This window comes from Cetorhinus maximus, chromosome 10 (assembly GCF_964194155.1).
Source record: "Cetorhinus maximus chromosome 10, sCetMax3.hap1.1, whole genome shotgun sequence".
NCBI lineage: Eukaryota > Metazoa > Chordata > Chondrichthyes > Lamniformes > Cetorhinidae > Cetorhinus > Cetorhinus maximus.
The window spans coordinates 46,415,344-46,441,819 of NC_135888.1; the positions used below are offsets into that span (position 1 = coordinate 46,415,344).

A 26,476-nucleotide genomic window follows, 5' to 3' on the forward strand; every position below is an offset into this window, starting at 1 on the left:
TTAAAATAAATATTTGAAAAAAGGGGACCAAAAAGGGATGAGGATGGAGGAGAGAGTTCATGATCTGAAGTTGTTGAATTCAATGTCAAGTCCGGAAGGCTGTAAAGTGCCTAATCGGAAGATGAGGTGCTGTTCCTCCAGTTTGCGTTGAGCTTCACTGGAACATTGCAGCAGGCCAAGAACAGACATGTGGGCATGAGAGCAGGATGGTGTTGAAATGGCAAGCGACAGGATGGTCTGGGTCATGCTTGCGGACAGACCGAAGGTGCTCTGCAAAGAGGTCACCTAGTCTGCGTTTGGTCTCCTCTACATTAGCATAGCCTTTAATTCCTTTCTCCCTCATGTAATATCTAGCTTCTCCTTAAATGAATCTATGCTATTCATCTCAACAATCAATGTGTTAGAGCATTCCACATGCTGACTACTCCCAGGGTAAGGAAGTTTCTCCTGAATTCCTTTTCTGATTTAACAGTGACTATCTTTTGTTCATGGCCCCTAGTTCTGATCCCCCTTCAAATGGAAACCGAGGTATTTCTGGGCTAGGTCAGGGTTTACTGTCCTAGATGTGGGCAGGCTGGTTCTGGGCCGTTTCACTGTAATCACATGCCTGCCAGGACAACCTTACACAATTCATAAAAATCTAGCCATTTTCTATCAGTGTCTGTCATACCATCTTGTGTGATCCTCCTCCCAAGGAAGAAAAGATTGGGGCTGGGGTAAACAGAGGAATAGGAGATGGGTGGGGGTTGTTAGAGCACCATCAGTACACAGAGGCAATCTCTGCTTCTCACCTTAGTGAGCAGTACCTGAGCAGTATCTCACAAACAGCTCCAGCCTCTGAAACAAATACCACAACATTTTAAACATAAATACACTTAACATGCTGAGAATCAGACGCAGTAGACGAGCCCTTTCTCCCAGGTAAACACGGCAGTGTGCCGAGTGCCTGTCCTGGACTCAAGCCAGAGAAGTCAATACAACAGCCTGCATCACTTGCTAGAACACAAGCCAACATAGTGCCGTCCACACATCTCATCGCAAAATCACTGAGCCAAATAGCAACAGGAGTACTGGGCACACAGGAGTAGAAGCAACATCAGAACATCCATGTACCTAAATCACACCTACACAATGAACAGCCCCCAATGCAACCCAGATACAAAGTTATAGCTATACCAGTACAATTCAGATCCAGCAACTCAAAACTGAGCATCCATGAGGCAATGTGGATCATCAGCAGCAGCAGAACTGTATACAGCCACAATATGTGACCTCACAATCCGGCATATTCCCCACTCTACCATTACCATCAAGCCGGGGAAGAGTGCAGGAGGGCATGCCAGGAGCAGCACCAGGCATACCTTAACATGAGGTGCCAACCTGGTGAAGCTGTAATACAGGACTGAACGCCAAGCAGCAGAAGCAGCAAAGCGAAACCACCCTGACTTGGAAATATATCATGGTTCCTTCACTGCCGCTGGGTCAAAATCCAGGACCTCCCTCCCGAACAGCACTGTGGGTGTACCTACACCACATGGACTACAGCGGTTCAAGAAGGCAACTCACCATCACCTTCTCAAGGGCAAATAGGGATGGGTAATAAATGCTGGCCTAGCTAGTTACACTCACATCCTATGAATGAATAAAAAAAACATACAATCTACGCTCAGCACAGTTAGTGGGCCTCTGAGTGCAACATCAACAATGCTCAGTGCCCACCCTGGATTCTGGGTATAATGCCAGCTGTCAGTGCCCACACTGTGCAAATACAATATAAACCTTGCTCAGCTTCAGACTCATTTAGAAGCTTTCAGGAATTGAATCAATGTAGTGCCAAACAAGAATATTGCCAGCAAATTCCGACAAAGAAAGGCTGAGAATAGGATCTCAGGTTGCAAACAGGCTCAGAGCCAAACATGTTCAAGGTTTTCAATCTGCATCCTCAACTTGGTCCTCAATTTTATCCATGCCTTTGTTACCTCTGCAAAGAGGTACTGGGCTGTTCTCCCATATTCTAACCTCCGTACACTTGAACTTATTCAAAACTCTGCTGCCCACCTCTTAACTCGCACCAAGTACCGTTCATCATCTCCATCCCCCTACCACCTCAACGCCACGAGCCTTTTCCATTTCCAGTATCTGCTTCACTTGTTCATATCCCCCGTCCACCTTCAACCCTTTCATCCTTGAATGCTGGGAGAACTGTGTCCCTAACTCCCTCTCCACTGGCACCCATTCACACTGACACATAAAGCAGGGAGTACAACTTGTTCTGACTTCCTAAATCTCCCTGCCAGCCAGTTCACATTGATGTGTGGGAGGTGCAGCCTTGTTATTCTGTTGGACCTTGAGTGGAATCTTTTACATCCTATCCAATCTATCAGCAACACCACTATTTTATTCCACCCCGAGACACCGCTGATTCACATGCTCCTCTTTTCTACCCTCTCCAAGTCTCTCACTTATCTCACATTGACCATGGCGTCCAGTTCACGAAAGCTCTCACTGCCCCTTTCCTACTCTCGATTCTGTAATCCAAAAATCCATGCTCTGATTGCTAACTCACGTCAGGCTCCCCAGACCCATCAGCCAGCCCCACGTGTGGACGCTGTCTTCCTGGGAAAATCCCTCAATGGCTTGCTCCATTCTGCTGGAAAAGTGTTGCATTGCCACAGCAGCCAGGGCACCCTCTCCGTTCCCCTCATCCTGGACTGAGGGCTGCTACCTCCTCCCCTCCACAAGCACTCCACCTTCAAAAGGACAATCTTCCAGTCAATAACCTGTCTTCTCAAATTCTCTTCGAGAGTGAACCTGCCTCATTACCTCTCTCAGACATACAATGTCCTCCTAAAAATCTTCCAATGCTCTCTCTCTCCCACCTCCAATTTGAGATCACACTCCCACTAGGCCCCAAACCTCCTCCGATCCCAACTCAGCTGCACACACCCCTCACCAGTGCCTCTCCCCGGGCACTCCTATCCTCATCTCCCCTCCCGCTCTCCCATCCTGGCTCTCATTTACTCCACTGCCTCCCTCAAGCCTCTCGTCTAGCCCTCTCACGCAAGGCTCCCCTTGCTACTCTCCCCTCTGGGATCTCGCTCCCTCTTGTCTGGCCACTGCCTGCCCCTCTCCTGCAAACTGCCACTTCTCCTATTGTCCAAAATCCTCCCAACCTTCAAATTTTCTTTGTTCCTTCTCCTCTGCACGAAAGGTTCTAAGAACATGGTGGACAGGCAACGCACGGAATCCACGCTGGATCACAAACCAAACTCAACACAGTCCGATTACTACACCCTGTACCCGACACAGTCCGATTACTACACCCTGCACCTACACCGTCCGATTACCGCACCCTCTACCCAATACAGTCCGATTACTACACCCTGTACCCGACACAGTCCAATTACTACACCTTGTACCCAACACAGTCCGATTAGTACTCTCTGCACCTCACACTGCCCGATTACTACACCCTGTAACCCACACAGTCCAATTACTACACCCTATACCCACACAGACCGATTACTACAACCTGCACCCAATACAGTCAAATTATGGGACCTTGTACCCCACACAGTCCAATTACAGCTCACTGTACCCCACACAATACAATCACTATAGCCTGTACCCAACACGGTCCGATTACTACACCCTGTACCCAGCACCATCCAATTACTACACCCTGTACTGAACACTGTCTGATTACTACACCCTGTACCCAACACAGTCCGATTAATACTCTCTGTACCTCACGCTGTGTGATTACTGCACGCTGTACTCAAGACAGTCTGATTACTGCACCCTAAATCCACACAAGCCAATTACTACACTCTGTATCCAACACAGTACGATTACAGCACCCTGTATCCACACAATCCAATTACTACACCCTGTACCAAATACAGTCCAATTACTACACCCTGTACCAAATACAGGCGGATTACTACACCCTGGGCCCAACAGAGTCCACTTACTACGCCCTGTACCCACACAGTCCGATAGCTACACCCTGTATCCGACACACTCTGATCACAGAACCCTGTACCCAAAGCCGTCCAATTACTACACACTGTACGCAACACAGTACGATTGCTGGACTAATAATCCAGAGAGCCAGGGTAATGCACTGGGGACCGGGTTCGAATCCCACCACAGCAGATGGTGGAATTTAAATTCAATAAAAATCTGGAATTAAAAGTCTGATGATGACCATGAAACCATTGTCAATTGTTGTAAAAACCCATCTGGTTCGCTAATGCCCTTTAGGGAAGGAAATCTGTCATTCTTACCTGGTCTGGCCTACATGTGACTCCAGACCCACAGCAATGTGGTTGACTCTTAAATGCCTCTGAAATGGCCTAGCAAGCCACTCATTTGTAACAAGCCTCTACAATGTCACAAAAAAAAAGAAATCGGACGGACCACCGGGCATCGACCTAGGCACCGGAAAAGACAAGGGCAAACGCAGCCTTGTTGACCCTGCAAAGCCCTCCTTACTAACATCTGGGAGCTAAAGCTAAAATTGGGAGAGCTGTCTCAAAGACTAGTCAAGAAACAGTCTAACATAGTCATCCTCACAGAATCATTCCTTACAGATAATGTCCCAGACACCACCATCGCTATCCCTGGGTATGTCATGTCCCACCGGACCTAGCAAAGCTGGTGGCACAGTGGTATACAGTCGGGAAGGAATTGCCCTGGGCATCCTCAACGTCGACTCCAGGTCCCATGAAGTCTCATGGCATCAGGTCAAACATGGGCATGGAAACCTCCTGCTGATTACCACGTACCACCCTCCCACAGCTGATGAATCAGTGCCCTTCCATGTTGAACATCACTTGGAGGAAGTACTGAGGGTGGCAAGGGCACAGAATGTACTCTGGGCAGGGGACTTCAATGTCCATCACCAACAGTGGCTCGGTAGCACCACTACTGACTGAGCTGGCCAAGTCCTAAAGCACGTAACTGCTAGCCTGGATCTGCAAGGGAACCAACAAGAGGGAAAAACATACTTGAGCTCATCCTCACCAATCTGCCTATCGCAGATGCATCTGTCCATGACAGTATCGGTAGGAGTGACCACCGCACAGTCATTGTGGAGATGACGTCCCGCCTTCACACTGAACCCAACCCTTCATCGTGTTGTGTGGCACTACCACCGAACAGATCTAGCAACTCAAGACTGGGCATCCATGAGGCGCTGTGGGCCATCAGCAGCAGCAGAATTGCACTCGAACCTCATGGCCCAACATATCACCCACTCTACCATTACCATCAAGCCAGGGGATCAACCCTGGTTCACACAGTCCGATTACTGAACCATGTACCCAACACAGTTCAATTACTGCACCATGTACCAACCCCAGTCGATTGCACCACCCTGTACCCACACGATCTGATTACTACACCCTGTACTCAACACAGTCCTATTACTACACCCTGTACCAATCACATACTGATTACTTTACCCTGTAACCAACACAGTCCGATTATGACATCCTGTACCCAACAGAGTCCAATTGCTACACCCTGTACCCACATAGTCTGATAACTACACGATGTCCACACAAGCTAATAAATACAACCTGTATGTAACACAGTCCGATTACTGCACCCTGTAATCAATACAGTCCAATTACTGCACCCTGTACACCACACAATCTGATTACTCCATGTACCCAACACAGTCCGATTACAGCACCCTGCATCCACACAATCCAATTACGACACACTTCACCCAACACAGTCCAATTAATACACTCTGTACCTAACACAGTCCCATTACTGCACCCGAAACCCCACACAGTCCGACTACTACACTATGTACTCAACACAGCCGATTACTGCAGCCTGCAGGCACACAATCCAATTGTTGCACCCAGTACCCAACACAGTCTGCTTAATATTCTCTGCACCTCACGCCGTCAGATTACTACATCCTGTACCCAACACAGTCCGATTATTGCACCCTATACCCATTCAGGCCAATTACTACATCCTGTACCCAAGTCTGATTACAGCAGCCTGTACACAGGCAGTCCGATTACAGCACCCTGTACGCACACAATCCGATTACTATACCCTATACCAAAAACAGTCCGATTACTACACCCTGTTCCCAGCACAGTATAATTACTACACTGTACTCAATACAGTCCGATTACTACACCCTAGAACCAACGCAGTCTGATAACTACACTCTGTACCCAACACAGTCCGATTACTACACCCTGTACCCAACACAGTCCAATAACTACATCCTGTACCAAATACAGTCTGATTACTACAATCAGTACCCAACACAGTCCGATTACTATACCCTGTACCCAACACAACCCAAGTACTAAACCCTCTACCCCACACAATCCGATTACTACACCCTGTACCCAACACTGTCCGATAACAACACCCTATACACACACAATTTGATTACTACACCAAATGCTCAACACAGCCCATTGCAACACACTGTATCCAACACGGTCCAATTATTACACCCTGTACTGAATACGGTCCGATTACTACACCATGCACCCAACACAGTCCAATTACTGAACCACATAGCAAACCCAGTCCGATTACAGCACTCTGTACCCAACCCAGACCGATTATTACACCCTGTACCCAATACAGTTCAATTACTACATGCTGTACCAAATATAGTCCAAGTACTACAGGCTGTACCCAACATAGTCCAACTACTACGCCCAGTACCCAACACAATCCAATTACTACATCCTGTACCCACAGTCCGATTACTACACCATGTACCAAATACAGACCGATTACTACACCCTGTACACAACAGAATCTTATTACTATACCTTGAACCTAAAAGAATCCGATTACTACACCCTGTACCCACACAGTCTGATAACTAGACCCTGAACCCGACACAGTCCGATATCAGGACCCTGTACCTAACACTGTCCAATTACTACACACAGTACCCAAAATAGTCCGGTTACTACACCCTGTACCCACCACAATCCGATTGATACTCTCTGCACCTCACGCCGCCCGATTGCTGCACCCTGTATTCAACACAATCCGATTAACTAACCCTGTAGTCAACACAGCCCGATTACTACACCCTGTACTCAACACAGTCCAATTATGGCACCCTGTACTGCACAGAATCCGATTACTACAACCTTTACCCAACACAGTCCGATTACTAAACCTGTACCCAGCACAGCCAAATTATACACCCTGTACCGAACACAGTCCGATCAATACACCACATACTCAACACAGTCCCAATACTGCACCATCTACTCAAACCAGCCTGTTTACAGCTCCCTGTACCCACACAATCCAATTACTACACACTGCACCCCACACAATCTGATTACTACAACCTTACCAAACACAGTCCAATTATTACACCCTGTACCAAACACAGTCCAAATATTACACAGTCTGATTACAGAGCCCTGTACACAACACTGTTAGATTAAGACTCTCTGTATCTCACTGTGTACAATTACTGCACCCTGCAGTCAACGCCGTCCAAATACTACACCCTCCACCCAGCACAGCCCGATTACTGCACACTGTACCCAACACAGTCCAATTTCTGCATCAAGTACCGAACACAGTCCGATTACAGCAACCTGTGTCCACACAATCCATTTGCAACACATTGCACCCCACACATTCTGATTATTACATTGTGTACCCAACACAGTCCCATTACTACACACTGTACCCAACACAGTCCGTTTAGTGCACCCAAAGCCCCACACAGTCCAATTACTACACACTGTACCCAACGCAGTCTGATAACACCCTGTACGCACACAATTCGATTACTACATTCAATGCTCAGCACAGCCCATTGCAACACGCTGTACCCAACACAGTCCAATTACTACACCCTGTACCAAATATGGTCCGATTACTACGCCATGCACCCAACACAGTCCAATTACTGAACCAGAAAGCAAACCCAGTCCAATTACAGCACCCTGTACCCAACCCAGTCTGATTATTACACCCTGTACCCAATACAGTCCAATTACTACACCCTGTACCAAATATAGTCCGAGTACTACAGGCTGTACCCAACACAGTCCAACTGCTACACCCAGTACCCAACACAATCCAATTACTACACCATGTACCCACACAGTCCAATAACTAGACCCTGAACCCAACACAGTCTGATTTCAGAACCCTGTACCTAATACCATCCAATTACTATACACTGTACCGAACAAAGTACAATTGCTGTACCCTGTATCCCACACAGTCCGATTAATGCACCCTGTACCCAACACAATCCAATTACTACACCCTGCACCCACACAGTCCAATTACTACACGCTGTGCCCAACACAATCCAATTATGGCACCCTGTACACACACTATCCGATTACTACAACCTTTAGCCAACACAGTCCGATCAATAGACCATGTACTCAACACAGTCCCATTACTGCACCATGTACTCAAGCCAGTCCGATTCCAGCACCCTTTATCCAAACAATCCGATTACTACACACTGCACCACACACAATCCAATTACTATACCCTGTACACCACACAGTCCAATTACTACATCATGTACCCAGCACAGTCCAATTACTACACCCTCTACCCAAACAATCTGATTACTACTATCCAACACAGTCTGATTACTACACCATGAAGCCAACATTGTCGATTACTACACCCTGCACCCAACACAGTCCAATTATTACGCCCTGTATCAAATACGGTCCGATTACTACACCTGTACCAAATACAGTCCGATTACTACACCTTGTACCCACACAGTCCGATAACAACACCCTGTACCCAACGCAGTCTGATTACTACACCCTGTACCCAACAGACCAATTACTACACCCTGTACACCACACTGTCCAATTACTACATCAAGTACCCAGCACAGTCCAATTACTACACCCTCTACCCACACAATCTGATTACTACTATCCAACACAGTCTGATTCCTACACCATGAAGCCAACACTGTTGATTACTACACCCTGCATCCAACACAATCCAATTACGACGCCCTGTATCAAACACAGTCCGATTACTACACCTGTACCAAATACAGTCCGATTACTACACCTTGTACCCACACAGTCCGATAACACCCTGTACCCAGCGCAGTCTGATTACTACACCCTGTACCCAACAGACCAATTACTACACCCTGTACCCACCACAGTATGATTACTACACCCAGAAACCCACACAATGCAATTACTACACCCTGTACACAACACAGTGCACCCTGTACCCAAAGCAGTCCGATTACTACACCCTGTGCCTAACATAGTATGATCACTACACCCTGTACACAACACAGTCCAGTCATTACACCCTGTACCCCACATACTCTGATTATGACATCCTGTACCCAACACAGTCCGATTATTGCACCCGGTGCCAACATAAGCCAATTGTTACACCCTGTATCCAACACAGTCCGATTATTGCACCCTGTACGCGCACAAACCAATTGCTACACACTGTACCCCACATAATCCGATTATTATAGCCTGTACACCACACAGTCCCATTACTACATCATGTACCCAGCACAGTCCAATTACTACACCCTCTACCCACACAACCTGATTACTACACACTGTACCCAAAACAGTATGATTACTACACCATGAAGCCAACACAATCCGATGGCTATACCATGTACCCAGCACAGACCGATTACTTCACCCTGTACCCAACACAGTCCAATTACTATGCCATGGACCAAATACAGACCAATTACTACACCCTGTACACAACAGAATCCGATTACTATACCCTGAACCTAACAGAATCCGATTACTACACCCTGTAGCCACACAGTCCGATAACTAGACCCTGAACCCGACACAGTCCGATTTCAGAACCATATATCCAACACCGTCCAATTACTACACACTGTACCCAATAAAGTACAATTGCTGAACCTTGTACCCCACTCAGTACGATTACAACCTGTATGCAACACAATCCGATTACTATACTCTGTATTCAACACAGTCCAATTACTAAACCCTCTACCCCACACAATCCGATTACTACATCCTGTACCCAACACAGTCCAATTACTACACTTTGTATCCAGCACAGTCGAATCACTACACCCTGTATCCAACACAATCCAATCAATACCCGCTGCACCTCACGCCACCTGATTGCTGCACCCTGTATCCCACACAGTCCGATTAATGCACCCTGTAGTCAACACAGCCCAATTACTACATCCTGTACCCTACATAATCCAATTACTACACCCTGCGTCCACACAGTCCAATTACTACACGCTGTACCCAACACAATCCAATTACGGCACCCTGTACCACACACTATCCGATTACTACAACCTTTAGCCAACACAGTCCGATCAATAGACCATGTACTCAACACAGTCCCATCACTGCACCATGTACTCAAGCCAGTCCGATTCCAGCACACTTTATCCACACAATCTGATTACTACACACTGCACCACACACAATCCAATTACTATACCCTGTACACCACGCAGTCCAATTACTACATCATGTACCCAACACAGTCCAATTACTACACCCTCGACCCGCACAATCTGATTACTACTATCCAACACAGTCTGATTACTACACCATGAAGCCAACATTGTTGATTACTACACCCTCCACCCAACACAGTCCAATTACTACGCCCTGTATCAAATACGGTCCGATTACTACACCTGTACCAAACACAGTCCAATTACTACACCTGTACCAAATACAGTCCGATTACTACACCTTATACGCACACAGTCCGATAACTACACCCTGTACCCAACGCAGTCTGATTACTACACCCTGTATCCAACAGACCAATTACTATACCCTGTACACCACACAGTCCAATTACTACATCATGTACCCAGCACAGTCCAATTACTACACCCTCAACCCACATAATCTGATTACTACTATCCAACACAGTCTGATTATTACACCATGAAGCCAACACTGTCGATTACTACAACCTGCGTCCAACACAGTCCAATTACGACACCCTGTATCAAATACGGTCCGATTACTACACCTGTACCAAATACAGTCCAATTACTACACCTGTACCAAATACAGTCCGATTACTACACCTTGTACGCACACAGTCCGATAACAACACCCTGTACCCAACGCAGTCTGATTACTACACCCTGTACCCAACAGACCAATTACTACACCCTGTACACAGTCCAATTACTACATCATGTACCCAACACAGTCCAATTACTACACCCTGTACCAAATATGGTCCGATTATTACACCATGCACCCAACACAGTCCAATTACTGAATCAGAAAGCAAACCCAGTCCAATTACAGCACCCTGTACCCAACCCAGTCTGATTATTACACCCTGTACCCAATACAGTCCAATTACTACACCCTGTACCAAATATAGTCCGAGTACTACAGGCTGTACCCAACACAGTCCAACTGCTACACCCAGTACCAACACAACCCAATTACTACACCATGTATCAAATACAGACCGATTACTACACCCTGTACCCAACAGAGTCCGATTACTATACTCTGAACCTAACAGAATCCAATTACTACACCCTGTACCCACACAGTCCGATAACTAGACCCTGAACCCGACACAGTCTGATTTCAGAACCCTGTACCTAACACCGTCCAATTACTATACACTTTACCCAACAAAGTACAATTGCTGAACCCTGTACACCACTCAATACAATTACAACCTGTGCGCAACACAATCCGATTACTATACCCTGTACCAACACAGTCCAATTACTACACTCTGTACCCAGCACAGTCCAATTACTACACCCTGTATCCAACACAATCCGATCAATACTCTCTGCACCTCACGCCGCCCGATTGCTGCACCCTGTATCCCACATAGTCCGATTAATGCACCCTGCAGTCAAAAAAGCCCAATTACTACATCCTGTACCCAACACAGTCCAATTATAGCACCCTGCACACACACTATCCGATTACTACAACCTTTAGCCAACACAGTCCGATCAATAAACCATGTACTCAACACAGTCCCATTACTGCACCATGTACTCAAGCCAGTCCGATAACAACACCCTGTACCCAACGCAGTCTGATTACTACACCCTGTACCCAACAGACCAATTACTACACTCTGTACATCACACAGTCCAATTACTACATCGTGTACCCAGCACAGTCCAATTACTACACCCTCTACCCACACAATCTGATTACTACTATCCAACACCGTCTGATTACTACACCACAAAGCCAACACTGTCGATTACTACACCCTGCATCCAACACAATCCAATTATGATGCCCTGTATCAAATACGGTCCGATTACTACACCTGTACCAAATACAGTCTGATTACTACACCTTGTACCCACACAGTCCGATAAGAACACCCTGTACCCAGCGCAGTCTGGTTACTACACCCTGTACCCAACAGACCAATTACTACACCCTGTACCCAACACAGTACGATTACTACACCCAGAAACCCACACAATGCAATTACTACACCCTGTACACAACACAGTCTGATTACTGCACCCTGTACCCAAAGCAGTCCGATTACTTTACCCTGTGCCTAACATAGTATGATTACTACACCCTGTACACAACACAGTCCAGTCATTACACCCTGTACCCCACACACTCTGATTATGACATCCTGTACCCAACACAGTCCGATTATTGCACCCGGTACCAACACAAGCCAATTGTTACACCCTCTAACCAACATAGTCCAATTATTGCACCCTGCACGCGCACAAACCAATTACTATACACTGTACCCCACATAATCCGATTACTATACCCTGTACACCACACTATCCAATTATTACACCCTGTACCCAACAGTCCGATTATTACACCCTGTACCGAACACAGTCCAATTACTACACCCTGTACCCAACACAGTCCAATTACTACACCCTGTATCCAACACAGTCCAATTACTACATCTTGTACCCAACACAGTCCAAATATAGCACCCTGTATGCACATAATCAGATTACTACACGCTGTACCCCACACAATCTGATTACTATACCCTATACTCAACACAATCCAATTAATACACCCTGTACCCAACACAATCCGATTAATACTCTCTGCAGCTCACACTGTCCGATTACTGTATCCAACAAAGTCCAATTACTCCACTCTGTACCCACACAAGCCAATTATTACACCCTGCACCCAACACAATCCAATTACAGCACCATGTACGCACACAATCCAATTACTACATCTTGCAGTCCGTTAATGCACCCTGTACCCAACGAAGTCCAATTGCTGCACCATGTACCCAACCCAATTCAATTACAGCATCCTGTAACCACACAATCCGATTACTACACCCTATACCCAACACTGTGCAATTATTACACCCTGTGCAAAATACATTCTGATTACTACACCCTGTACCCAACGAAGTCCGATTACTACACCCTGTACCCAGCACAGTCCAATTACTTCACCCTGTACCCAACACAATCCGATTACTGCACCCTTTTTCTTATTCATTCACGGGATGTGGGCTTCACTTCTGGGCCAGCATTTAATGCCCATCCCTAATTGCCGTTGAGGTGGTGGTGGTGAGCTGCCTTCTTGAGCCACTGCAGTTCATGCGGTGTAGGTACACCCACAGTGCTGTTAGGGAGGGAGTTCCAGGATTTTGACCCAACACATTTCAATTACTGCACCCCATGCAATCCGATTACTACATCATGTACCCAACGTAGTCCGTTAATGCACCCTGTACCCAACACAGTCCAATTACTGCACACTGACCCCAACACAATCCGATTACTGCACCCTGGTCGCAACACAGTCCGATTACCCACACAACCAGATTACTACACTTTGTACCCCACACAGTCCAATTACTGAACCCTGTACCCCATACAGTCCAATTACTACACTCTGTACCCAACAGAGTCCGATTACTACACACTGTACCCACAGAGTTCCATTACTACACCTTTTACCCTACACAGTCCGAATACCACACTCTGTACCCGACACAGTTCGATTACTGCACCCTTTACCCCACACAGTACATACCCTATACCCCACGCAGGCCAATTGCTGCATCCTGTGCCCCACACTGTCTGATTACTTTACCGTGTAGCCACAGTCCAATTACTGCGCCCCGTACCCACAGCTAAGTTACAGCACACTGTACCCAAGACTCCACCGTTGTGCAATAGACCCATAGCTTCATTGTCGCTCCCTGAATTTAATTAACGTCACAAATGGCTGGTGCCTTGCTAAGTTACATGGCTGCATCATCTTTCCACTGGCAAACACCCTCCCTGACCTCCTGATTGACAACACAATGGTGTTTTCCACAGAATCATAAAGCTGCTCATTCCACATCACAAGTATTCCTGGCCCTCCAACAATCACCTTTTGTTCAGCTGTCATTGGTACAATCTCACATTTCCCCAGGGTCATACCATCACAAAATTGAAGCTCAATATTGTCAAATCAAATTTATTCCATCTTCTCTCACTCTTCATGCTTGGTGCCCTCCAGGATCTTGGTCCTTCAGTTGGACCAGCAACTTCATGCAACAACACGACAGGTCCCATGACTGAATCACACTTGTGGGTAAAATGCTAAAAAGCAATCTAACTTAAAATTCCTCCTTATCCCCTGAAGCTGAATGGTCACAACTGAAGCATGAACCTGGGCTGAATCTCTGACACTGACCCTGGGCTGCATCACTGGCACTGGCCCTGAGTTGAATGTCTGGCACTGAACCTGGGCTTAATCTCTGGCACTGACCCTGGGCTGAGTCTCCAGCACTGATCCTGGTCTAAAACACGGGTGCTGGCCATGGGCTGAATCTCGGGCATTGGCTCTGGGTTGAATCTTGGGCACTGACCCTGGGCTGAATCTCGGACACTTGACCCACTGAAGATGTGGAATAAGCAGCTTTATGATTCTGTGGAAAACACCTTTGTGTTGTCAATCAGGAGGGCAGGACAGTTTGCCAGTGGAAAGATGATGCAGCCATGTAACTTAGCAAGGCACCAGCCATTTGAGACTGGCATTGGCTGTGAGCTGAATTTCCAGCACTGGCATTGGGCTGAATCTTTGACACTGATGTGGGCTGAAGCTCTGGCACCAACCTTGGGCTGTAACTCCAGCAGTGAACCTGACCTGAATCTCTGGCACTGGCCCTGGCCGGAATCTCGGGCACTGACCCATGGCTTATTCTCCGCCACTGACCCTGGGCTGAACAATCAGCACTGATCCCGGGCTGAATCTCGGACAACGACCCTGGGCTGAATCGCTGACACTAGCCCTGGGCTGTATCTCCAACACTGATGTAGACTTAATCTTCGGAACTGACCCTGGTCTAAACAAGAGGCAATGGGCCTGAGCTGAATCACTGGCACTGACCCTCGGCTGACTCCCTGGCATTGACCCTGGGCTGAATCTCTGGCACTGACCCCGGGTTGAAGCTCAGGCAATGATCTTGGGCGGATCTTCCGTCATTGACACTGGGTGAACCCTTGATGACAGACCCTGAGATAAACCTCGAGGGTGGAACCTGGGCTGAATGTGCGAGACTGACCATGATCTGAACCTCCAACGCTGACTCTAGGTGAATATGCAGCACTAACCCTGGCTGAAGTACCGAAATGGCTCTGGGCTGGTTCTCCAGCACTGAGCCTGGGCTCAATCTCAGCACTGAACCTGGAGTGAACCCCGGGCACCGACTTTGGGATATATCTTCAGCAGTGAGCCTGACCTGAATCTCTGACACCGAACCTGGGCTGAATCTCCGGCACTGACCCTTGGCTTATTCTCCGTCACTGACCCTTGGCTTATTCTCCGTCACTGACTCTGGGCTGAATCCCTGGCACAGTCCCTGGGCTGATGGTCAAGCACTGACCCTGGGCTGAATGTGAAGCATTGACCTTGGGCAGAATCTCCAGAAGCACAGGCACTGACCGTGGCCTCGATGTTTGGTTCTGAATCTGGCCTGAGCCGCAGCAGTGACCTTGGGCTGCAATTCCGACACTGACCTCAGGCTGAATCTCAGGCACTGACCCTGGGCTGAAGGTCTGGGGCTGACCCTGGGCTGAAGCTCTGGAGCTGACCCTGGGCTGAATCTCTGGCGCTGACACTGGGCTGAATATCTGCCGCTGACCCTGGGCTGAATCTCTGGCGCTGACCCTGGGCTGAAGGTCTGGGGCTGACCCTGGATTGAATCTCTGGCGCTGACCCTGGGCTGAATCTCTGGCGCTGACTCTGGGCTGAATCTCTGGCGCTGACCCCGGGCTGAATCTCTGGCGCTGACCCCGGGCTGAAGCTCTGGCGCTGACCCTGGGCTGAATCTCTGGCGCTGACCCTGGGCTGAAGCTCTGGAGCTGACCCTGGGCTGAATCTCTGGAGCTGACCCTGGGCTGAATCTCTGCCGCTGACCCTGGGCTGAAGGTCTGAGGCTGACCCTGGGCTGAAGGTCTGGCGCTGACCCTGGGCTGAAGGTCTGGAGCTGACCCTGGGCTGAATCTCTGGCGCTGACCCTGGGCTGAATCTCTGGCGCTGACCCTGGGCTGAATCTCTGGCGCTGACCCTGGGCTGAATCTCTGGCGCTGACCCTGGGCTGAATCTCTGGCGCTGACCCTGGCCTGAATCTCTGGCGCTGACCCTGGGCTGAATCTGTGGCGCTGACCCTGGCCTGAATCTCTGGCGCTGACCCTGGGCTGAATCTCTGGCGCTGACCGTGGGCTGAATCTCTGGCGCTGACCCTGGCCTGAATCTCTGGCGCTGACACTGGGCTGAATCTCTGGCGCTGACCTTGGCCTGAATCTCTGGTGCTGACCCTGGCCTAAATCTCTGGCGCTGACCCTGGGCTGAATCTCTGGCGCTGACCCTGGGCTGAAGGTCTGGCGCTGACCCTGGCCTGAATCTCTGGCGCTGACCCTGGGCTGAATCTCTGGCGCTGACCCTGGGCTGAATCTCTGGCACTGAACTTGGGCTGAACCTCTGACACAGACTTTAGGCTGTATCTCCGGCACTGATGCTGTGGTGAAGCTCTGGCACTAACTGTGAGTTAAATCTGGAGCTCTGGAACTGGGCTGAAGATCCGGCAATGACCCTTGGCTGAAGCTCTGGCACTAACCCTGGCCTGAAGCTCTGGCGCTGACCCTGGGCTGAAGCTCTGGCACTGACGCTGGGCTGAATCTCTGGCGCTGACCCTGGGCTGAATCTCTGGCACTTACCCTTGGCTGAAGCTCTGGCGCTGACCCTGGGCTGAAGCTCTGGCATTGACACTGGGCTGAATCTCTGGCGCTGACCCTGGGCTGAAGCTCTGGCGCTGACCCTGGGCTGAATCTCTGACGCTGACCCTGGGCTGAATCTCTGGCGCTGACCCTGGGCTGAATCACTAGCGCTGACCCTGGGCTGAAGCTCTGGCGCTGACCCTGGGCTGAATCTCTGGAGCTGACCCTGGCCTGAATCTCTGGAGCTGACCCTGGCCTGAATCTCTGGAGCTGACCCTGGGCTGAATCTCTGGCGCTGACCCTGGGCTGAAGGTCTGGCGCTGACCCTGGGCTGAATCTCTGGCGCTGACCCTGGGCTGAAGCTCTGGCATTGACGCTGGGCTGAATCTCTGGCGCTGACCCTTGGCTGAAGCTCTGGCACTGACCCTGGGCTGAATCTCTGGAGCTGACCCTGGGCTGAAGGTCTGGCGCTGACCCTGGGCTGAATCTCTGGCGCTGACCCTGGCCTGAATCTCTGGCGCTGACCCTGGGCTGAAGGTCTGGCGCTGACCCTGGGCTGAATCTCTGGCGCTGACCCTGGGCTGAAGGTCTGGCGCTGACCCTGGGCTGAAGGTCTGGCGCTGACCCTGGGCTGAAGGTCTGGCGCTGACCCTGGGCTGAAGGTCTGGCGCTGACCCTGGGCTGAAGGTCTGGCGCTGACCCTGGGCTGAAGGTCTGGCGCTGACCCTGGGCTCTCGGGTAGGGGTCAGTCCGGTTGTTGACTCTGGCGCTGCTGTGCCCGGCCGCCTGGATCGGGATGGCCGGAGTGTGTCCGAGTCCCGGACTCCGGCCCGGCCCCTGTCTCTCGGTCACTCACCCCGCGGGGTCTCCGGCACTTTCCCCCCCGGCCGGGGGGAGTCTCTGGGCCGCCCCGACCTCCCGCCAGCCCCGAGGCCACTTTACCTGAGAGTCCGTCCCGCCGCCTCCTCTCCCGCTCCGGAAACACTGAGCGGCGAAGCCCGGCCTCCCCGTGACAGACACATCCCCCCCCGCCAGGCCCGGCCCGGCCCGGCCCAGCCCGCAGCAAAACCCGGCCCGACCCTCATCCTCCACTCCCCACTCCCCCCCCCCCCCCCTCATGCCCCCCTCTTCCCCCGCCTCACCCCCTCTTCCCCCCGTCCCCCTGTTACCCCCCTCGCCCCCTTCTTCCCCCCTCACCCCCCTCGCCCCCCACTTCGCCCCCCTCTTTCCCCGCCACGCCCCCTCTTCCCCCCCTCGCCCCCTCTTCCCCCCCTCTCGCCCCCCTCTTCCCCCCCTCGCCCCCCCTTCCCCCCTTGCCCCTCTGTTCCCTCCCCCCCTCGCCCCCCTCTTCCCTCGCCCCCCTCTTCCCCCCCTCTCGCCCCCCTCTTCCCCCCCTCTCGCCCCCCCTCTTCCCCCTCTCGCCCCCCCTCTTCTCCCCCCTCTCGCCCCCCTCTTCCCGCCCCCCTCTTCCCCCCTCTTCCCTCGCACCCCTCTTCCCCCACGCCCCCCTCTTCCCCCCCTCGCCCCCTCTTCCCCCCGTCGCCCCCCTCTTCCCCCCCTCGCCCCCGTCCTCACCCCCCTCTTCCCCCCCGGCCCCCTCTCGCCCCCCTGTTCCCTCCCCCCCTCAGCCCCTCTCCCCCCCACCTTTCGCCCCCCTCTTGCCCCCCCTTGCTCCTCTGTTCCCTCGCCCCCCTCTTCCCTCACCCCCTCTTCCCTCGCCCCCCTCTCCCCCCCCCTCTCGCCCCGCTCTTACCCCCCTCTCGCCCCCCTCTTCCCTCCCCCTCGCCCCCCTCTTCCCTCCCCCCCTCGCCTCCCTCTTCCCCCCTCTTCCCTCACACCCCTCTTCCCCCACGCCCCCCTCTTCCCCCTCTCGCCCTCTTTTCCCCCCTCGCCTCCCCTTCCCCCCTTTGCCCCCCTCTTCCCCCCTCTCGCCCCCCTGTTCCCTCCCCCCCTCGGCCCCTCTCCCCCCCCCTCGCCCCCCTCTGCCCCCCCTTGCCCCTCTGTTCCCTCGCCCCCCTCTTCCCTCGCCCCCCTCTTCCCCCCCTCTCACCCCCCTCTTCCCCCCCTCTCGCCCCCCTCTTCCCCCCCTCTCGCCCCCCTCTTCCCTCGCCCCCCTCTTCCCTCACACCCCTCTTCCCCCACGCCCCCTCTTCCCCCCCTCGCCCCCTCTTCCCCCGTCGCCCCCTCTTCCCCCCGTCGCCCCCTCTTCCCCCCCCGCCCCCCTCTTCCACCCATCCCCCCCTCGCCCCCCTCTTCCCTCCCCCTCGCACCCCTCTTCCCTCGCCCCCCTCTTCCCCCTTTCACCCCCCTCGCCCCCCTCTTCCCCCCTCGCCCCCCACTTCCCCCCCTGCCCCCCACTTCTCACCCCCCTCGCCCCCTCTTCCCCCCTCGCCCCCCCTCACCCCCCTCTTCCCCCCTCACCCCCCTCTTCCCCCCTCGCCCCCTCTTCCCCCCCCTTGCCCCCCTCTTCCCCCCCTCACCCCCTCTTCCCCCCCCTCCCCCCCACTTGTCCCCCGTCCCCCTCTTCTCGCCCCCCCCACTCGTCACTCTCGTTCCCCTCTCTCCCACTTCGTCCCCCCTCGCCCTCCTCGTTTCCCCACTTCGTCCCACCCTCTCCCCCCTCATTCCCCCCTCCCATCCCCCTCATCCCTCGTTTGTCCACCCCCTCGTCTCCCCATGCCCCCCTTTCACCCCCGTCACCCCGTTTCACCCCCCTCATCCCCCCCACCCCCTTTGTCTCCCCCTCGTCCCCCCCAACCCCTTCATGCCCCACTCGTCCCCCTCATGCCTCCCTCGTCCCCCTCACCCACCTCGTCACCCCCCTTGCCCCCCCGCATCCCCCCTCGCCCCCCCATCCCGCTACTCTCGCCCCCTGCCACTCTCGCCCGACCTCTCGAGACGCCTTCCCCCCATCGCCCCCTCCTCCCTCCCTCATGCCCCCCTCCCTCATGCCCCCCTCCCACCGTCTCCCTCTCGATCCCCCCTCCCACCCTCCCCCTCTCTATCCCCCCTCCCACCCTCCCTCTCTCGATCGCCCCTCCCACCCTCCCTCTCTCGAACCCCCCTCCCACCCTCCCTCTCTCACCCTCCCCTCCTGCTCCCTCTCTTGCCCCCCCTCCTCCTCCCTCTCTCGCCCCCCCTCCTCCCCCCTCTCTCGCCCCCCATCCTCCTCCTCCCTCTCTCGCACCCCCCCCCTCCCCCCCTTACCCCCCATCGGCTCCGTCCCTCTCTCACCCCCCCATCTCTCTCCCTCCTCCGCCCCATCCCTCACCCCCACTCACCCGCCCCACCCCTCGCATCCCCTCCCCTCCCTCCCTCCCTTGTTCGATCCCCCCCTCCTCCCTCCCGCCCTCGGCCCTGCCATTCATCTCCCCCTCCTCTCTCGCCCACCCCTCCCCCTCCTCCCTTGCCACCACCTCCCTCGCCACCCCCTCCCTCGCCCCCCTCCTCCCTCGCCTCCCCTCCTCCCTCTCCCCCTCCCTCCCTTGCCCCCTCCTCCCCCTCCCTCCCTTGCCCCCTCCTCCCTCCCTCCCTCGCCCCAGCCCTCAGCCCCCTCGCCCATCTCCTTCCTCCCTCGTGCCCCCCTCACTGCCCCCTCCCTCACTCCCCCCCTCCCTCAGCCCCTTCCTCCCTCCCTCGCTCCCCTACTCCCTTGGCCCTGCCCTACTTTGCCACCCTCCCCCGCCCCCTTCCCCCTCCTCCCTCACCCCCCTCCCTCGCACCCCTCACTCACCCCCGTCCCCCTCCCTCATCCACTTCCCCTTCCCTCGCCCTCCTCCCCTCCCTCTCCTCCTCCCTCCCTCGACCTCCTCCCCCCATCTCTCGCGCCCCCTCCGCCCTTCCCTCGCACCCATCCCTCAGCACCCCTCGCCCCCTCCGCTCCCCTCCTCCCCCCGCCCCACCCCCCTTCCTACCGCCCTGCCTCCACCTCCCGCTCCACCCCACCCCCTCCCCTCCTGCACCTCCCCTCCCCTCCGCCCCCCCGCAACTCTGCCCCCATCCCCTCCCCTCCTACACCCCTCCCCTCCCTCCTCCCCCTCTCCCTCCCCCCTCTCCTCCCCTCCCCCTCTCCTCCCCCTCCCTTTCCTCCTCGCTTCCCCTGCCACCTACCCCCTCTTCCCCCACGCCTTCCCCCTCTTCCCCTCCCTTCTCCCCTCCTCTCTCCCCTTTCGTCCCCCCTTACCCCCGCCTCCTTCTCGCCACCTCCCTCTCCCCATCCCCATATCTCCTTTCCCCTCTTCCCCCTCCACATTTACCCTCCCCTCCCCATCCCCCGTCCCTTCTCCACTCCCTATTTTCCCCTCCCCATGTCCCCTTCCCCCTAGCGCTCCACCTTCCCTCTTCCCCTCCATTCCGCCTCTTCCCCAGCCCCATACCCCCTCCTCCATTCCCCCCTCCTCCATTCCCCCCTCCACTCCCACACCCCACTCCCCCTCCCCAATCTCTCTGCTCCCATCCCCCTCTCTCCCTCTCCCCTCTGCCCTCTCTCCCCTTCCCCCTCTTTCCTTCTCTGTCTTCACCCCTCCGCTTGCCCCTTTCCCTCTCTCCTCTTGCCCCCACCTCCTCCCCACCTCTACCCCCCCACCACTTACTCCCTTCCCCCTCCCTCTCCTCTCCCCCTTCCCGCCTTCCCATTCCTTCCTCTCCCTTTCCCACCACCCATTTCCCCCCACCCCACTCCCTGTTCCCCCTCCCTGCTCCCCCTTCTCTCCCTCCCTCCCTCTGCACTTTCTCCCTCCCCCTTCCTCCCTAACCTTCTCCCCACTCTAGTGATTTGGGTGGGGCAGCAGTCGGAGGAAAGACAGGCAGAAGGTTGGGATGTGGTGTGTGAGGAGGGGCCAGTGGGCAGTGCGGTTGGGGGCAGGTAGGTGTTGAGGGGTGTGCATATGGAGCTTGGGATTTTGATGAGGTGTGCACGGGGCTCGGGTTGGTTGGTGGAGGGATTTGCTCAGGTGGGCCAAGCAACCTAGCTGTGCCCAATCATAGGAGAGACTCAGAAACTCACAGCGCAGGAGGCCATTTGGCCCATCGTGCTGGTGCCAGCTCTTTGACAGTGTTATCCCAAAGTCCCACATTTCCTTTCTTTCCCCATAGGATTTTCCAAATCGTTCCCTTTCAAGCATTTAACCAATTCCCTTTTGAATTTAATCTGCTTCCACCATCCTTTCAGGCAGTGCATTTCAGATCACAGCAACAAATTGTTGTGTCTTTTTGCCTCATCTCCCTCTATTTCTTTTGCCAATTTCTTTCAATCTGTGAATTCTGTTTCCCGGCCCTGGTGGCAGTGGCAACAGTTTCTCCTTATTTACTTTATCACACCCCATGTCATTTTGATTCTCTCTCCATTTGGTTGTTGTATTTCTGCCAGGGGGTCTCTCCATAATAAAGCACAGAAGCCAACTAGGATCAATACTGCATCACAACATGGGCTTAAGAGAGCAGGAAAAGACAGTCAGGGAACTCGTGGAGGTGCGAGGGCTGCCCGTGATTGACCAGGTAAAAGATAACTGCATGTCACTAACCCTGCAATAGGCCACAGTTAACACAGGGCAGGGAAGAATGCAATACTGGTGGGTTTTGAGTCAGAAAATGAAAAGAGGGAGTGCCCCTTTAAGAGATTCCAATCATGTGCCTGAGCATTAACCCGGAGAACATTCCTGCTGTAAATCTCCACGGGAGTGATGGGAAAATGCGGACGGATTTATAGTCCCTCTTGTTGGCCTGAGCTCTCTGTGATCAGTGGAATCTTGCCTGGATCTTTTCAGCTGACAGGCTGTGAGCAGTGACAGAGCAACACAACACCAGAGCCTGGCCGTTAACCCATTCAGTGCCAACTGCCAGTCTCTTCAACAGTGATCACCATGGTGAGGAGCAGGGACCCTGGTTCAACTCCGCAATTGGAGGCAGTTTTAACGGGGACATTAATGAGTACAGGGTGCTGGAATGGGTGAGGCGGGTGCAGCAGTCAGTGTTACACACCAGGGAGAGATATGCAGACTGAACCAGTCTGTCACAGGGGGCAAAGAGAGAGAGAAAACACAGCGAAACAGACCAAAGGCTTTGTTATCTGGCAGAGGGGGTCATGATGACTGAACAGCTCAATGGGACATGCACAATGAGCCAAATGTTAAAAAAAGAAAGATTTGCATTTCTGTAGAGCCTTTCACACCTTTGGAATTTTTGAATATGTTTTACAGCCAATTAAGAACTTTATCTGGAGTGTACTTATTGTTGCAACGTAAGAAATGCAGCAACCAATTTATGCACAGCAAGCTCCCACAAACAGTAAAGAAATGATGACCAGATCATCTATTTTAGTGATGTTGGTTCAGGTATAAGCATTGGCCAGGACTCTGGGGACAGCTACCTTTCCCACCCGCCCCCCCACTCAAACCAGCTTATATTTCACCTCTTTTCTATTTTTCCTTAGTTCTGATGAAGAGTCATTCGGACTCGAAACTTTAACTGTGTTCCTCTCCGCAGATGCTGTCAGACCTGCTGAGCTTTTCCAGGTATTTTTGTTTTTATTTTAGATTTCCAGCATCCGCAGCTTTTTGCTTTAATCATGTACGGAGTATGCAACTCACATAGAATGCACTACTTCAGGGAGAAGCAATGGTGCCCAGGTATGGGGCACAGTGACATTGTGGCTACCAGGGCATGATGATAATTTCAACATCAGGGACACGGTGATAGTGTCGACACCAGCGGTGCGCTGATAGTGTCAACACCAGGGGCACGGTGATAGTGTCGACACCAGGGGCGCAGTGATAGTGTCGACACCAGGGGCCCGGTGATAGTGTCGACACCAGGGGCCCGGTGATAGTGTTGACACCAGTGGCATGGTGATAGTATTGACACCAGGGCCATGGTGATAGTGTCGATACCAGGGACACGGTGGTAGTGTGGACACCAGGGATGCTATGATAATCTCGAAACCTGGGACATTGTGATAGTGTCAGCACCAGAGACAGCATCGATAACGGAGACATGGTGATACTGTTGATACCAGACACATGGTGATAGTGTTGACACCAGGTGCACGGTGATAGTGTCCACACCAGGAATACGGTGATAGTGTCGACACAGGGACACGATGATAGTGTTGACACCTGTGACATGGCGATAGTGTCGACACAAGGGGTGCGGGGATAGTGTTGTTACCAGGGGCACGGTGATTGTGTCGACACCAGGGGCACGGTGAGAGTGTTGACACAGGGACATGGTATTAGTGTCGACACCTGGGACGCGGTGATAGTGTCGATACCAGAAGCACGGTGATGGTGTCTACACCTGGGGCGCGGTGATAGTGCCGACACCTGGGACGCGGTGATAGTGTCGACATCAGGGGTGCGGTGATAGTGTCGACACCTGGGGCGCGGTGATAGTGTCAACACCTGGGATGCAGTGATAGTGTTGACATCAGGGATGCGGTGATAGTGTTGACACCTGGGGTGTGATGATAGTGTCGACATTTGTATGTTTGTTAGATTGTGAGTATCTGTGTGTGTGTACAAGTGTGTAAGTTAGTATCTGTATTTGTATGTTTGTATATGTGTGTGTGCGCATGTGCCTGTGTGTGTTTATATGTGTGAGTTAGCGAGTGTGTATGTGTTTGTATGTGTGAGTTAGTGAGTATCTGTGTTTGGTAGTGTTTGTCTGTGTGTGAGTTAGTGAGTGAGTGTGTGTGTTACTAGGTGAGTGAGGCAAATGCAGGGCATCCCGGCACATCCCAAGTCATTGTGTCTATTGATTATGTAGGGATGAAAGGCAGGAGGCATTGGTTGAGATGCAGAGCTGCTGCACTAACTGTCTGGAGCTGAGACTTCACCCAACAACCAATCAGTAACTCTCAGAGCATGGGGGAGGGGAAAACAATCACCAACAAACGCATAGTGACAAGAGCAGTCACCAAACCCCATACACCCAGACTTTGTCTCATCAATCAATCCCATCCAGTCAGCACAGCCCGCTGATTCTCTCCCACCCCTCCATCAACCTTAAATTGCCACTTTTTCTAACTAAAGTCTTCATCTGTCCGTCCCCTGAGCTGTAACTCAATCCTGTCCTGTGTCCGAAGACATTCCACTTTCCCCTCATTTCCTAATATTTAACTCGTGTTTCCAGGAATTATGACCTTTAACTCAAATGAGATTAAGCTGAAATAAATCAGAAATGCTGGAAAAGCAAACACGAGACAGCCAGCCACTGAGGGCCAGAGGCCAGCTGGACATTTTCAATGGCAATCAGTCTCCTTGACTGGCCTCACCCAAACCCTCGTCCCGTTGTTTCCCTTCTCCAGCGCTCTCTCCTCCTGCTCTTGTTATTGGAGGGGGATGTTTGTCCGTAATTACATGGCAGGGCAGATTCTGAGTGACAGTCACATCTATAGGAAGCTTCAGAGCAGTGATAGACACTCTGTCATGAAAAGCCGATTACAGCCATGAATTAATTACAGGCACATTGAAGGAAGATGTGTGTGTTTTTAAGAAATAAGCAAGGACACTGCGCAAAAGATGGCTGATAATGTAAAGTGACCACTTTCTGGAAAAATTCCCATGTGGATTACACTGACAAACCTGTCCTGAGGGAACATGGAATGTCGCACCTAAAAAGGTGTCACATCCTTCTTCAAGGAGAGACACTTAATAGGAGGATAGGAAAGATGCAAAAGACTGAACTTTAATTTCCTGTAGTTACAGAGAGAAAAAAACTGATTTTCATGTCTTAGCAGTCATCTAAAGTCCATCTCCTGTTGATTCATATCTCAGAATGTGTAAAATAGTCGGAGATCAAAGAAAACAGACTCAAGGCGCAAGACATTTTTTTTTTCCCTTACCAGAATATAGAGGGGAAAATGGGCTAAAAATCTAGCTGCAGTGCAGTGTGTGCTAGTGTGCTGGTGTACTGTGTGTGTGACAGCAAGAAGAAGGCCAACTAGTCACCCTTGCAGATGTAGACGAAGTCTTTCTCTCTGCTGCTGGCAGCAAGGGTCAGTGGAAGCCACAATCAAAATGGAAATAAGACAGCTTCTTCAGCAATCCTGCAGAATCAAGTGTCTCCAAATCCATTTGGCAAAACTGCCAAAGTCAGATCTACCGAAATCACCCAATTAAATGGCCATAATGTTTCGCCATCCATGCCTCACGGACAAGCCGAAAACTGATTCATATATCTTTTTTAACTTTTATTTGGACTCTTAACTTTTCATTTCTGATCTGTGTGTTTATG

The 26,476-nt window shown here is 52.2% G+C and overlaps 1 protein-coding gene across 1 annotated transcript in view; it reads right to left on the bottom strand.

Annotated features, from left to right (window-relative positions):
• ddr2l (discoidin domain receptor family, member 2, like) overlaps window positions 1-18,312 on the bottom strand; it is a 77,232-nt gene extending 58,920 nt beyond the window's left edge. The window contains exon 1 of the mRNA XM_078550417.1: window positions 18,188-18,312. The gene's annotated coding sequence lies outside the window, so the exon portion shown is untranslated. The remainder of the gene's footprint in view (window positions 1-18,187) is intronic.
• Between the last annotated feature and the right edge of the window lie 8,164 nt (window positions 18,313-26,476).